This window comes from Neophocaena asiaeorientalis, unplaced genomic scaffold (assembly GCF_003031525.2).
Source record: "Neophocaena asiaeorientalis asiaeorientalis breed wild unplaced genomic scaffold, Neophocaena_asiaeorientalis_V1.1 scaffold443, whole genome shotgun sequence".
Taxonomy (NCBI): domain Eukaryota; kingdom Metazoa; phylum Chordata; class Mammalia; order Artiodactyla; family Phocoenidae; genus Neophocaena; species Neophocaena asiaeorientalis.
The window spans coordinates 3,259,685-3,270,240 of NW_020171808.1; positions in this window are offsets into that span (position 1 = coordinate 3,259,685).

The following is a 10,556-nucleotide window of genomic DNA, read 5'->3' on the forward strand; positions in this document are numbered from 1 at the left end:
GCGCCCGCCTGTCGGAAGGGCTGGGCCGCCCCCGGCGGGGCCGCCGCGTCCCAGCCCCTGGGCCTCTGCCCTCGTTGGCCCCGAGGCGGACGGGCCGTCCCCGTGGCGGGAGGGAACGCAGGTGCCGGCCGGGCTGGGCCCGGTCGGGCCGGGCGAGTTGCGACCAAGGAGCCACCTGGGCGGCAGGACTCGGCTTTTGTTCGCCGTCTACACCTATGTCCCGGGCGCACGTCACGGGCTGTGCGGGTCCCGAGGTTCCACGTAGGAGGCGAGCGGGGAGGCCGCCCTGGCGGCCGTCGGTGGGACTGCAGCCGACGATGTTGGGGAGTAAATGGATGGATAAAGTGGACCCAGATTTCAGGATTGCCTAGTCGTAAATAGACGGGTGTTGTTACACTTTAAAGTTCAACACGATGGTGAACAGCATGAACTTTTTGTTTTTACATCTTTATTGTAGTATAATGCTTAACACTGGTGTGTTGGTTTCTGCTGTATAACAAAGTGAATCAGCTATATGCATACATTTATCCCCATAACCCCTCCCTCTTGCGTCTCCCTCCCACCCTCCTTATCTCACCCCTCTAGGTGGTCGCAAAGCACCGAGCTGATCTCCCGGTGCTATGCAGCAGCTTCCCACCACAATGTTCCATCGCAGCACTCTTTACAATAGCCAGGACATGGAAGCAACCTAAGTGTCCATCGACAGATGAATGGTTAAAGAAGATGTGGCACATATATGCAATGGACTATTACTCAGCCATAAAAAGAAACGAAATTGAGTTATTTGTAGCGAGGTGGATGGACCTAGAGCCTGTCATACAGAGTGAAGTAAGTCAACGTGAACTTTTTAATGAAGTTATCCATGAAGTTCTCAATAAAGACTGACTTTATAGAGATGCCACTTAGCATAGTCTAGTAGAAAGTGAGATTCATTATGAATAAAACAATCAACTAGTCCTCACACCTATGGCTAAATGCAATAAATATACTGCTCTTTATTTAAATTGGAGGATGTCCAATATGTATTTAAAACCACTTTCTCAAAATGGCATCGTTTATTTTTCTGCATTTTATTTCTTAATTATAAATTTTTTCAATTTTTGGTAAAACAAAATATCCTTGTAAGACTCTGTGTATTACACAGTACTGTTCTACATTGACATTCTCGATGTCAGTATCTTCACAACAGAAATGTCCCCTGTTACCAAATGCAGGGCAACACTGTAATCACTCCGTGAAAACTTACAGTACCATCCCTTTCCTGTCACCATGTACTGTTGCAGTAACTTCTCTTCATTGAATTTATAGTTAGTTAGAAGGCTTAAGTAGAGGTACTTCCAAATAAGCTCTGTCATAGACTTCAGCGATAGATTGGATTGCTGTGTGCTGTTCAATTTAAGGAAGCTCTATACTGCTACTAATTATGAAATTATTGATATTTTATAATTAATTAACAAGACTAATAATTACTGTAGTATATATTAGTCACATTTTGTATTCATTCAAATCCATTTGTGCATGAAAATGTTCACTGGGTTACCTACATGATATCAGGGAGAATTTTAGCTGAGAGTTGAAAGCTGGGGAAAAAAAAAGTTTTGTGTCATAATTTAAAGAAAAACTACACTTAATTATATAGAAAAGTACTTATAAAAATAATTATTTGAATGTTCACAACAGAACTATTCATAATTTCCAAAAGGTAGAAACAACCCAAATGTCCATTAACTGATGAATGCATAAACAAAATCTGGTAGATCCATACAATGGAATATTATTCAGCAATAACAAGGCATGAAGTTCTGACACAGGCTGCCACATGGGTGAACCTTGAAGACATGATGCTAAAGGAAGTAAGCCAGACACAAAACACCATACATTATATGATTCCATTTATGTGAATTATCCAGGTGAGGCAAATTTATAGAAATAGGAAGTAGAATATTAGTTCCCTAGGCCTAGGGAGGTGAGGAGTTATAGCTAAAGTGTATGGAGTGTCTTTTTGGAGCAAATTGATTGTAATGATGATTGGACAACTCTGAATATATTAAAAACTATGGAATTGTTCACTTTAAGTGGATGAATTGTATGGTACGGAATTATAACTTGATAAGTCTGTTACTAAAATTGTGTGTGTGTATGTGTGTGTGTGGAGTTATTCTGTACTAATCACAAAAGCATACTAAGCTTTGCTGGAAGGCAACATGAAGTCTTGAGCAGAGGACTTGCATTTCAAATACTTGTTTGGCCACTCAAACCCTTGAGCAAGTTATCTTCTAAGGCTCATTTTAGCCATTTATAATATATAGTAATGCAGTGTTGTAAGGACCAAATAACTCCTAGGAAAGCAATATACAAATATTAGAAGTTGCTAAGAGAGTAGATCTTAAAAGTTCTCATCACAGGACTTCCCTGGTGGTCCAGTGGCTAAGACTCCATGATCCCAAGGCAGGGGGCCCAGGTTCGAACTAGGTCCCACATGCCACAACTAAGAACTCGCATGCCATAACGAAAGGTCCCGCATGCCACAATGAAGACCCGGAGCAGCCAAATTAGTAAATAAATATTTTTTTTTAATTAAAAAATTCCTCATCAGAAGAAAAAAAATTGTAACTCTGTGGTCATAATGTTAGCTAGAGTTACTTTGGTGATCATGTCACAATGTATACATATATCAAGTCATTATGTTTTACACTTGAAATTAATATAATATTATATGTCAATTATACCTCAATACAAATAAGTGTTAGGTACAATTGTATTTTTGGAAACCAAGAGCTCACCAGTAATTGAGATGCAATATAACAGCTTAGGAGGCAGGCTGCCCTAGTTTGAACTTGCTTTACCCACAACGAGCTGGGTGATTTTAGGCATATGTTAATTTTTTTTTAAATAAATTTATTTATTTATTTGGCTGCATTGGGTCTTTGTTGCTGCACGCGGACTTTCTCTAGTTGCGGCGAGTGGAGGCTACTCTTCGTTGTGGCGCACGGGCTTCTCATTGCTGTGGCTTCTCATTGTGGAGCATGGGCTCTAGGTGAACGGGCTCAGTAGTTGTGGCTTGTGGGCTCTAGAGCACAGGCTCAGTAGTTGTGGTGCACGGTCTTAGTTGCTCCATGGCGTGTGGGATCCTCCCAGACCAAGGCTCGAACCCATGTCCCCTGCATTGGCAGGTGGATTCTTAACCACTGTGCCACCAGGGAAGCCCTGGCATATGTTAATTTTTTGAAGAACCTCCATGCTGTTTTCCACAGTGACTGCACCAGTTTACATTCCCACCAACAGTGTACAAGTGTTCCCTTTTCTCCACGTGATTGGTAGCCATTCTGGCAGGTGTGAAGTGATATCACATTGTGATGTTGATTTGCATTTCTCTAGTGCTTAGCAATGTTAAGCATCTTTTTGTGTGCCTGTTGGCCCACTGTAAGTCTTCTTTGGAAAAATGTCTATTCAGATCTTCTGCCCACGTTTTTTAAATTAATTTTTATTGGAGTACAGTTCATTCACAATGTTGCATCAGTTTCTGCTGTACAGCAAAGTAAATCAGTTATACATATTCATATATGCATTCTTTTTTAGATTCTTTTCCCATTTAGGTCATTACAGAGTGTTGAATAGAGTTCCCAGTAGGTCCCTATTAGTTATCTGTTTTCTATATTGTAGTGTGTATATGTCAATCCCAATCTCCCAATTTATCACTCCCCCACTTTTCTGCTCATTTTTTTTTTATCAGGTTGTTTGTTTTTTTAATATTGAGCTGTATGAGCTGTCTATATATTTTGGATAATAACCCCTTATCAGTCATATCATATGCAAATATTTTCTCCCATTCAGTAGGTTTTTCAATTTCATTTTCATGTTTCAATTTCATTTTTTTTTTTTTTTTTTTGCGATACGCGGGCCTCTCACTGTTGTGGCCTCTCCCATTGCGGAGCACAGGCTCCGGACGCACAGGCTCAGCAGCCATGGCTCATGGGCCCAGCCACTCCGCGGCATGTGGGATCTTCCCGGACCGGGGCACGAACCCGTGTCCCCTGCATCAGCAGGTGGACTCTCAACCACTGCACCAACAAGGAAGCCCTCAATTTCATTCTTTTACATGTAACTGTCCAGTTTTCCCAGCAACAGTTATTGAACAGACTGTCTTTTCTCTATTGTTTATTCCTGTCTCTTTGTCATAGATTAATTGTTCATAAGTGTGTGGGTTTATTTCTGAGCTCTCTATTATGTTCCATTGATCTATGCATCTGTTTTTGTGCCAGCACCATACTGTTTTGATTACTGTAGCTTTGTAGTATAGTCTGAAGTAAGGACGCATAATTCCTCCAGCTCCGTTCTTCTTTCTCAAGATTGTTTTGATTGTTTTCTTAACTTCTCTTCCTGATAGTTCGTTGTTAGTGTATAGAAATGCAACAGATTTCTATATATTAATTTTGTATCCTGCAACTTTACCAAATTCATTTGATGAGCTCTCCCAGTTTTCTGGTGGCATCTTTAGGATTTTCTACGTACAGTATCATGTCATCTGCAAACAGTGACAGTTTTACTTCTTCCTTTCCAATTTGTATTCCTTTTATCTCTTTTTCTTGCCTGATTGCTGTGGCTAGGGGTTATGAAATTTTTTGATCATGACAATCACTAGGATATATATTATACATGGAGACATAGTGCAAACCCACCTTCAGACATAATTACATATCTGAATCAAAAGTTTCATAGAATTGTTTCATTTACTATCTTAGATGGATTTTAATATTTTCTAATCTATTTAGATCTAGTCTATACTGTTTTTTGTTTTGTTTTTTGTTTATTTGTTTGTTTTTTAATGAACTGGTTCCAGCCCACCAAGTTGACTACATGGCTTACAAACTGTGGTTTGAAAAACATTATTCTAGAGAAAGCAAATCGTGGATAAATTCAGATTCTAAAACAGAAGTGAAAACACAAGATGATACTGAACACTGAGAGTAGTCTGGAATGAACTATAGGTTGAAAAACTCATTTTTTAAAACATAGAGATTTAAGTGGCCATTCTTCCTAATATATGAAAACTTATTCCTTCCTAAAAAACTGCATTACATTTGATGAGACTGAAATGCAGCTGATGAGCAAGTCTCTGGACAAGCATTGTAATGAGCTGGAAGAGAACGCAGAACTGACATTGATGTGACTCCACCATTCATCAGCTCTGTGACCCTGGACCTTCTGGAGCCTCAGTTTCTCCTTCAATAAAATAAGGGAATTGTGCATAATATGCTCTTGAAGTAAAGTCCACTTTTATCTTCACAGCCTTCTCATCCCTCAGGATCCCAGTGTCTCCTCCAGCCCCTCTCACTATCCTAACTTATTATGAAGGTTGCCTTCCTCTCAGTTCCTGTGGCTTTTTTATTATTAAATAATCCAATGTTTACCACTATATATGTGTGTATATATATATATATATATATATATATATATATATGTGTGTATATATACATATATGTGTGTATACATATATGTGTGTGCATATATACATATATGTGTATATACATATGTGTGTGTATATACGTGTGTGTGTGTGTATTTTTTTTTGGCCACACCATGCTGCTTGCAGGATCTTTGTTTCCCAACCAGAGATCGAACCTACACCCTCTGCATCGGATGCATGAAGTCTTAACCACTGGACTGCCAAGGAAGTCCCATACCACTATGTTCTTAACTATATTCTTCGCTCCACCTTACCTGTTTCACACTTGAGTACAAAACCCACCATGTTTCTCATTTTATCTCGCAGGCAGCATTGCCCACCCAAGTGCCTTCTGAGCTTTAGAGGTCCTGACTGCAACCAGAAGCAAATTTTTACAAAGAAAATTATATCCAGTGATTATGGAGGTTCTCTCCAGCAATTAAATTCTATGGTTTTTATAAAATCATAAGCTGAAAATAATGATTTAAAGCTTAATTTTTGCCCATTTAAGTATTCCTTATATTATCAACTTTTTTTTTTTGAGTTTCTCTACTAGGTAGCTATTATGCTCTAAGAGATTAAAACCTAAAATTAAGCAAGTCTAACAGTTTTGAATTTAGCATACTTACTTTTTAAAATATTTTTCCTACTTCCATAGTTAATAAATTCACAGTCAGTGACAAAAGCAAAACACAAACAACAACAACAAAACTTGGAAAACCTGTGCAAAAAGTGCAAAAAAAAAAGAAAATTACCTGTAATTCTTTACCCAAGGATGGCTATTGGTAACATTTTTTTTCAACAGACATTTTTTTTTTTTAGCAGTTTTAGGTTCACAGCAAAATTGAGCAGGAAGTACAGAGTTTCCATGTACCCACTGCCCCTACACATGCACAGCCCACCCCACTATCAACAATGTCCACCAAAGTGGTGCATTTGTTTTTGGGGTTTTTTTTTAAAGTATTTATTTATTTGGTTTCATGGGGTTTTAGTTGCTGCAGGTGGGCTCCTTAGTTGCAACACGTGGGCTCCTTAGTTGCAGCATGCATGTGGGATCTAGTTCCCTGACCAGGGATCGAACCCGTGCCCCCTGCATTGGGAGCGTGGAGTCTTATCCACTGTGCCACCGGGGAAGTCCCAAAGTGGTGCATTTGTTGTGTCAATGTGGATGAACCCACATTGACACAACATACTCCAAGTCCATAGGTTACACTAGGGTTCACTCTCGATGTTGTACATTCTGTGAGTTTTAACAAACACATGATAGCATGTACCCAACATTATACCATCATAAGAATGGTTTCCTGGCCTAAAAATCCTCTGTGTTCCACCTATGGAACTCCATCCCCGTAACTTGTGCCAGTCCCTGACCTTTAGTGAAAAGGTCTATAGTTTTATATTTTCCAAAATGTCTTATACTTGGAATCATACTATGATTCCAAAGGCTGGTTACACAGCCTTTTCAGATTGACTTTCTCCACTAAGCAGTAAGCATTTAACATTCCTCCATGGCTTTTTTGGCTTGACAGCTCACTTCTTTTTAGCGCTGAGTAATATTCCATTGTCTGGATGCACCACAGTTTATTTATCCATTCACCCACAGAAGGGCATCTTGGTTGCTTCCAAGTTTTTGGCAGTTATGAATAAAGCTCCTGTAAACATCCATGTTCAGGTTTTTGTATGGACATATTTACAACTCATTTGGATAAATACCATGGATCAAAGTGAACTTTTGCATTTCCACTGGTAATGATGAGAGTTCCTGGTGTCTACATCTTCATCAGCATTTGGTGCTGTCAGTGTTTTGCAGTCTCACCACTTAATAGGTGTGTAGTGGTCTCTCCTTGCTATTTTACATTGTTAACATTTTGATGTATCAATATTTTCCCACAGAATGTTTTCAAATATTTATATCACCAATAAAAAATATATCTTATTAGAAGTGAAGAAGAGATCCAGTAAAAAACTGGTGATATCTAGAATAAAATCATCATTGAAGACTTCCCTAGTGGCACAGTGGTTAAGAATCCGCCTGCCAATGCAGGCGACACGGGTTCAAGCCCTGGTCCGGGAAGATCCCACATGCTGCGGAGCAACTAAGCCCGTGCACCACAACTACTGAGCCTGCGCCCTAGAGCCCGCGAGCCACAACTACTAAGCCGGCGCGCCACAACTATTGAGCCTGCTCTCTACAGCCCATGATCCAAAACTACTGAACCCATGTGCCACAACTACTGAAGCCTGCATGCCTAGAGCCCATGCTCCACAACAAGAGAAGCCACCGCAATGAGAAGCCCCTGCACCACAACTACAGAAAGCCCGCAAGCAGCAATGAAGACCCAAGGCAGCCAAAAATAAAAATAAATGAAGAAAAAAAAACTGTTTTAAAAAAATCGTCATTGAGAATAGAATCGTCATCTCTGTTTTGTTGTTGTCAGATAAGTAAAAAGATTTTAAGATGAGATGCATACAGTGGAGACTAATATGTAGCTACAGAAGACTTGCGCTTTGGCTTTCCTCTACCCCTAAAACAGAAATCATGTCCAAGGATCTCTCCATGGAAAAGTGGGACCCGGAATGACTGCATACTCATGACAGGTAGCAAAATTTTTTTAAAAAGAAGACATGCTTATTTTTTATGTGTGATGTGATATAAAACGGTTTGTGGGAAATACTTTTGAGACACCATATATATGTCGATAAGAAACTAATTTTGAATTCAATTGTCATTTTTTAAATGTAATAAATAAGAATTGTAATCAGGGTTAGAGTCATCAAGCATGATAAGACAGAAAAGTTTTATCAGCTAATGCTTAGTGGTACTGTATAGCACAGGAACTATATTCAATATCTTGTGATAAACCGTAATGGAAAAGAATATGAAAAAGAATATATATATGTGTAACTGAGTCACTTTGCTGTACAGCAGAAGTTAACACAACATTTTAAATCAACTATGCTCCAATAAAATGAAAAAAAAAAACAACCCTAACGCTTAGTGGTAGTAACAAAAATTAGTCATGTCATTAGCATTGTGTGGAACTTTTAAGATTTTAAAAAATTAATTAATTTATTATTTGGTTGCACCGGGTCTTAGTTGCGGCACGCGGGCTCCTTAGTTGTGGCATGAGAACTCTTAGTTGCAACATGTGTGTGGGATCTAGTTCCCTGACCAGGGATTGAATCTGGTCCCCCTGCATTGGGAGTGCGGACTCTTATTATCCACTGAGCCACGAGGGAAGTCCCTCAGATCTTTGATGTTCGTTCATTCCACCACAAATGTTAACTGAGTTATGCCAGGTACTATGATAAGAGTTCAAGGGATAGAACAGTGAATAAGACAGATATAATCCCTAGCCTCATAGAGAGTATGGTCTACACTCGATTAGAAAGATCTGACAAACACTAAAATGAATGAATATGAATAAAATAATTACAGTTGAGTGCTAGGAAGGAATTAAACAGAGCTTCTTAATAGGGAATATCAGTGGAGACCTGTGCTACTGATCGTGGGAGACCTTTCTGAGCAAGTAACATTTAAATTGAGATCTGCCCTAGGAGCAGCCATTAGAATAACAAGGGGAATATTGTTCTAGACTGCCGGCAAAGCAAGAATTAAACCCATCCTAAGAAGTGGAGATGAACAGGGTGGAGCGTAGCGGACCAGGGGAAGCAGTGACACCTCCTGAGCAGGCAGTGCCCAGCAAGAGCAGTTCAAGGAGGGTTTTGTAGGCCGTGCTGAGGAGTCTGAATTTTCTTTTCGTGCCTGGAGAAGCCATAAAGAGGATTTTTAAGTGAAAAAGTGATACAGTATGATGTGAATGTTAAGCGGATAACCCTGGCCACTTTGTGGAGGATGGCTCAAGGGCAGCAAGAGCAGAATTTGGGAAGCTGATTTGTGGTCTGGGCAAGAATTGATGCTACTGGCCTCAGCAGGGAGGTAGAGCAGTCAGTAGGTTGCACTGAGATAGAAGGGTGCGGGGTACAAATGCACACTGAAAGTCACTTCTGAGACTTAGGAGGGACTTGCCTGGTGGTCCAGTGGTTAGGACTCCAGGCTGCCACTGTTGATCCTACAAGCCGCGCTGTGTGGCCAACAAAATTAAAAAACAAAACAAAACAAAAAAACTTAGAAGCTAGTTTAAAGTTTAGACGCAAAGACTTTCTGATATTAAAGTGTTAGCAAATCTGATCAATTTTGTTCAAGAGGGCTTCCCTGGTGGTGCAGTGGTTGAGAGTCCGCCTGCCGATGCAGGGGACACGGGTTCGTGCCCCGGTCCGGGAAGATCCCACATGCCGCGGAACGGCTGGGCCCGTGAGACATGGCCGCTGAGCCTGCGCGTCCGGAGCCTGTGCTCCGCGATGGGAGAGGCCACAACAGTGAGAGGCCCGCGTACCGCAAAAAAAAAAATTTTGTTCAAGAAAAGATGAGAAGATTCACACACACAAAAATCTATCCATCAAGAAGAGCAGCTGATAGGAGAACAAGAAAGTAATCCTAATTTGAATTGACTGGATTTTGGAAAGAAATATAGTCCAAACTTTTGTAAGTAAAACGTTATTGAGCGATCTACTCATGAGTGCTTTTTACTTTCTTTTTCCACAAACTTGGAAAAACAGCTGTTAGGAATACATTAATGCTTCTGAATACAAATAAATGACTGTTATTTGTAACTAATTTCAAAGCTGTCCAAGTTCTGTTTTTCCAATTTAATTATTTTCATATAATACCATAATAGTTCTTTATAATATTAGAAATAACTTTGAAGCGTTTTTTCTTTCATTTTGTTCTTGTTTTATGTGTTTTTCAGTTAACCGAGCTGCCCTGGAGTCGCCCAGCTGCCCAGGTATCTATCTAACTATCTATCTATCTATCTATCGTCGCCCAGCTGCCCAGGTATCTATCTAACTATCTATCTATCTATCTATCTATCGTCGCCAACTGCCCAGGTGTATATACAGGATCACTCAGCTGCCCAGGTATCTATCTAACTATCTATGTATCTGTCTATCTATCGTCGCCCAGCTGCCGGTGTCCCGGAAAAAGACCTGGGCCGGCGGGACCTGACGGGCGTGGCGCGGGTCTTTGGGTGGCCAGTGGGGCAGGGCC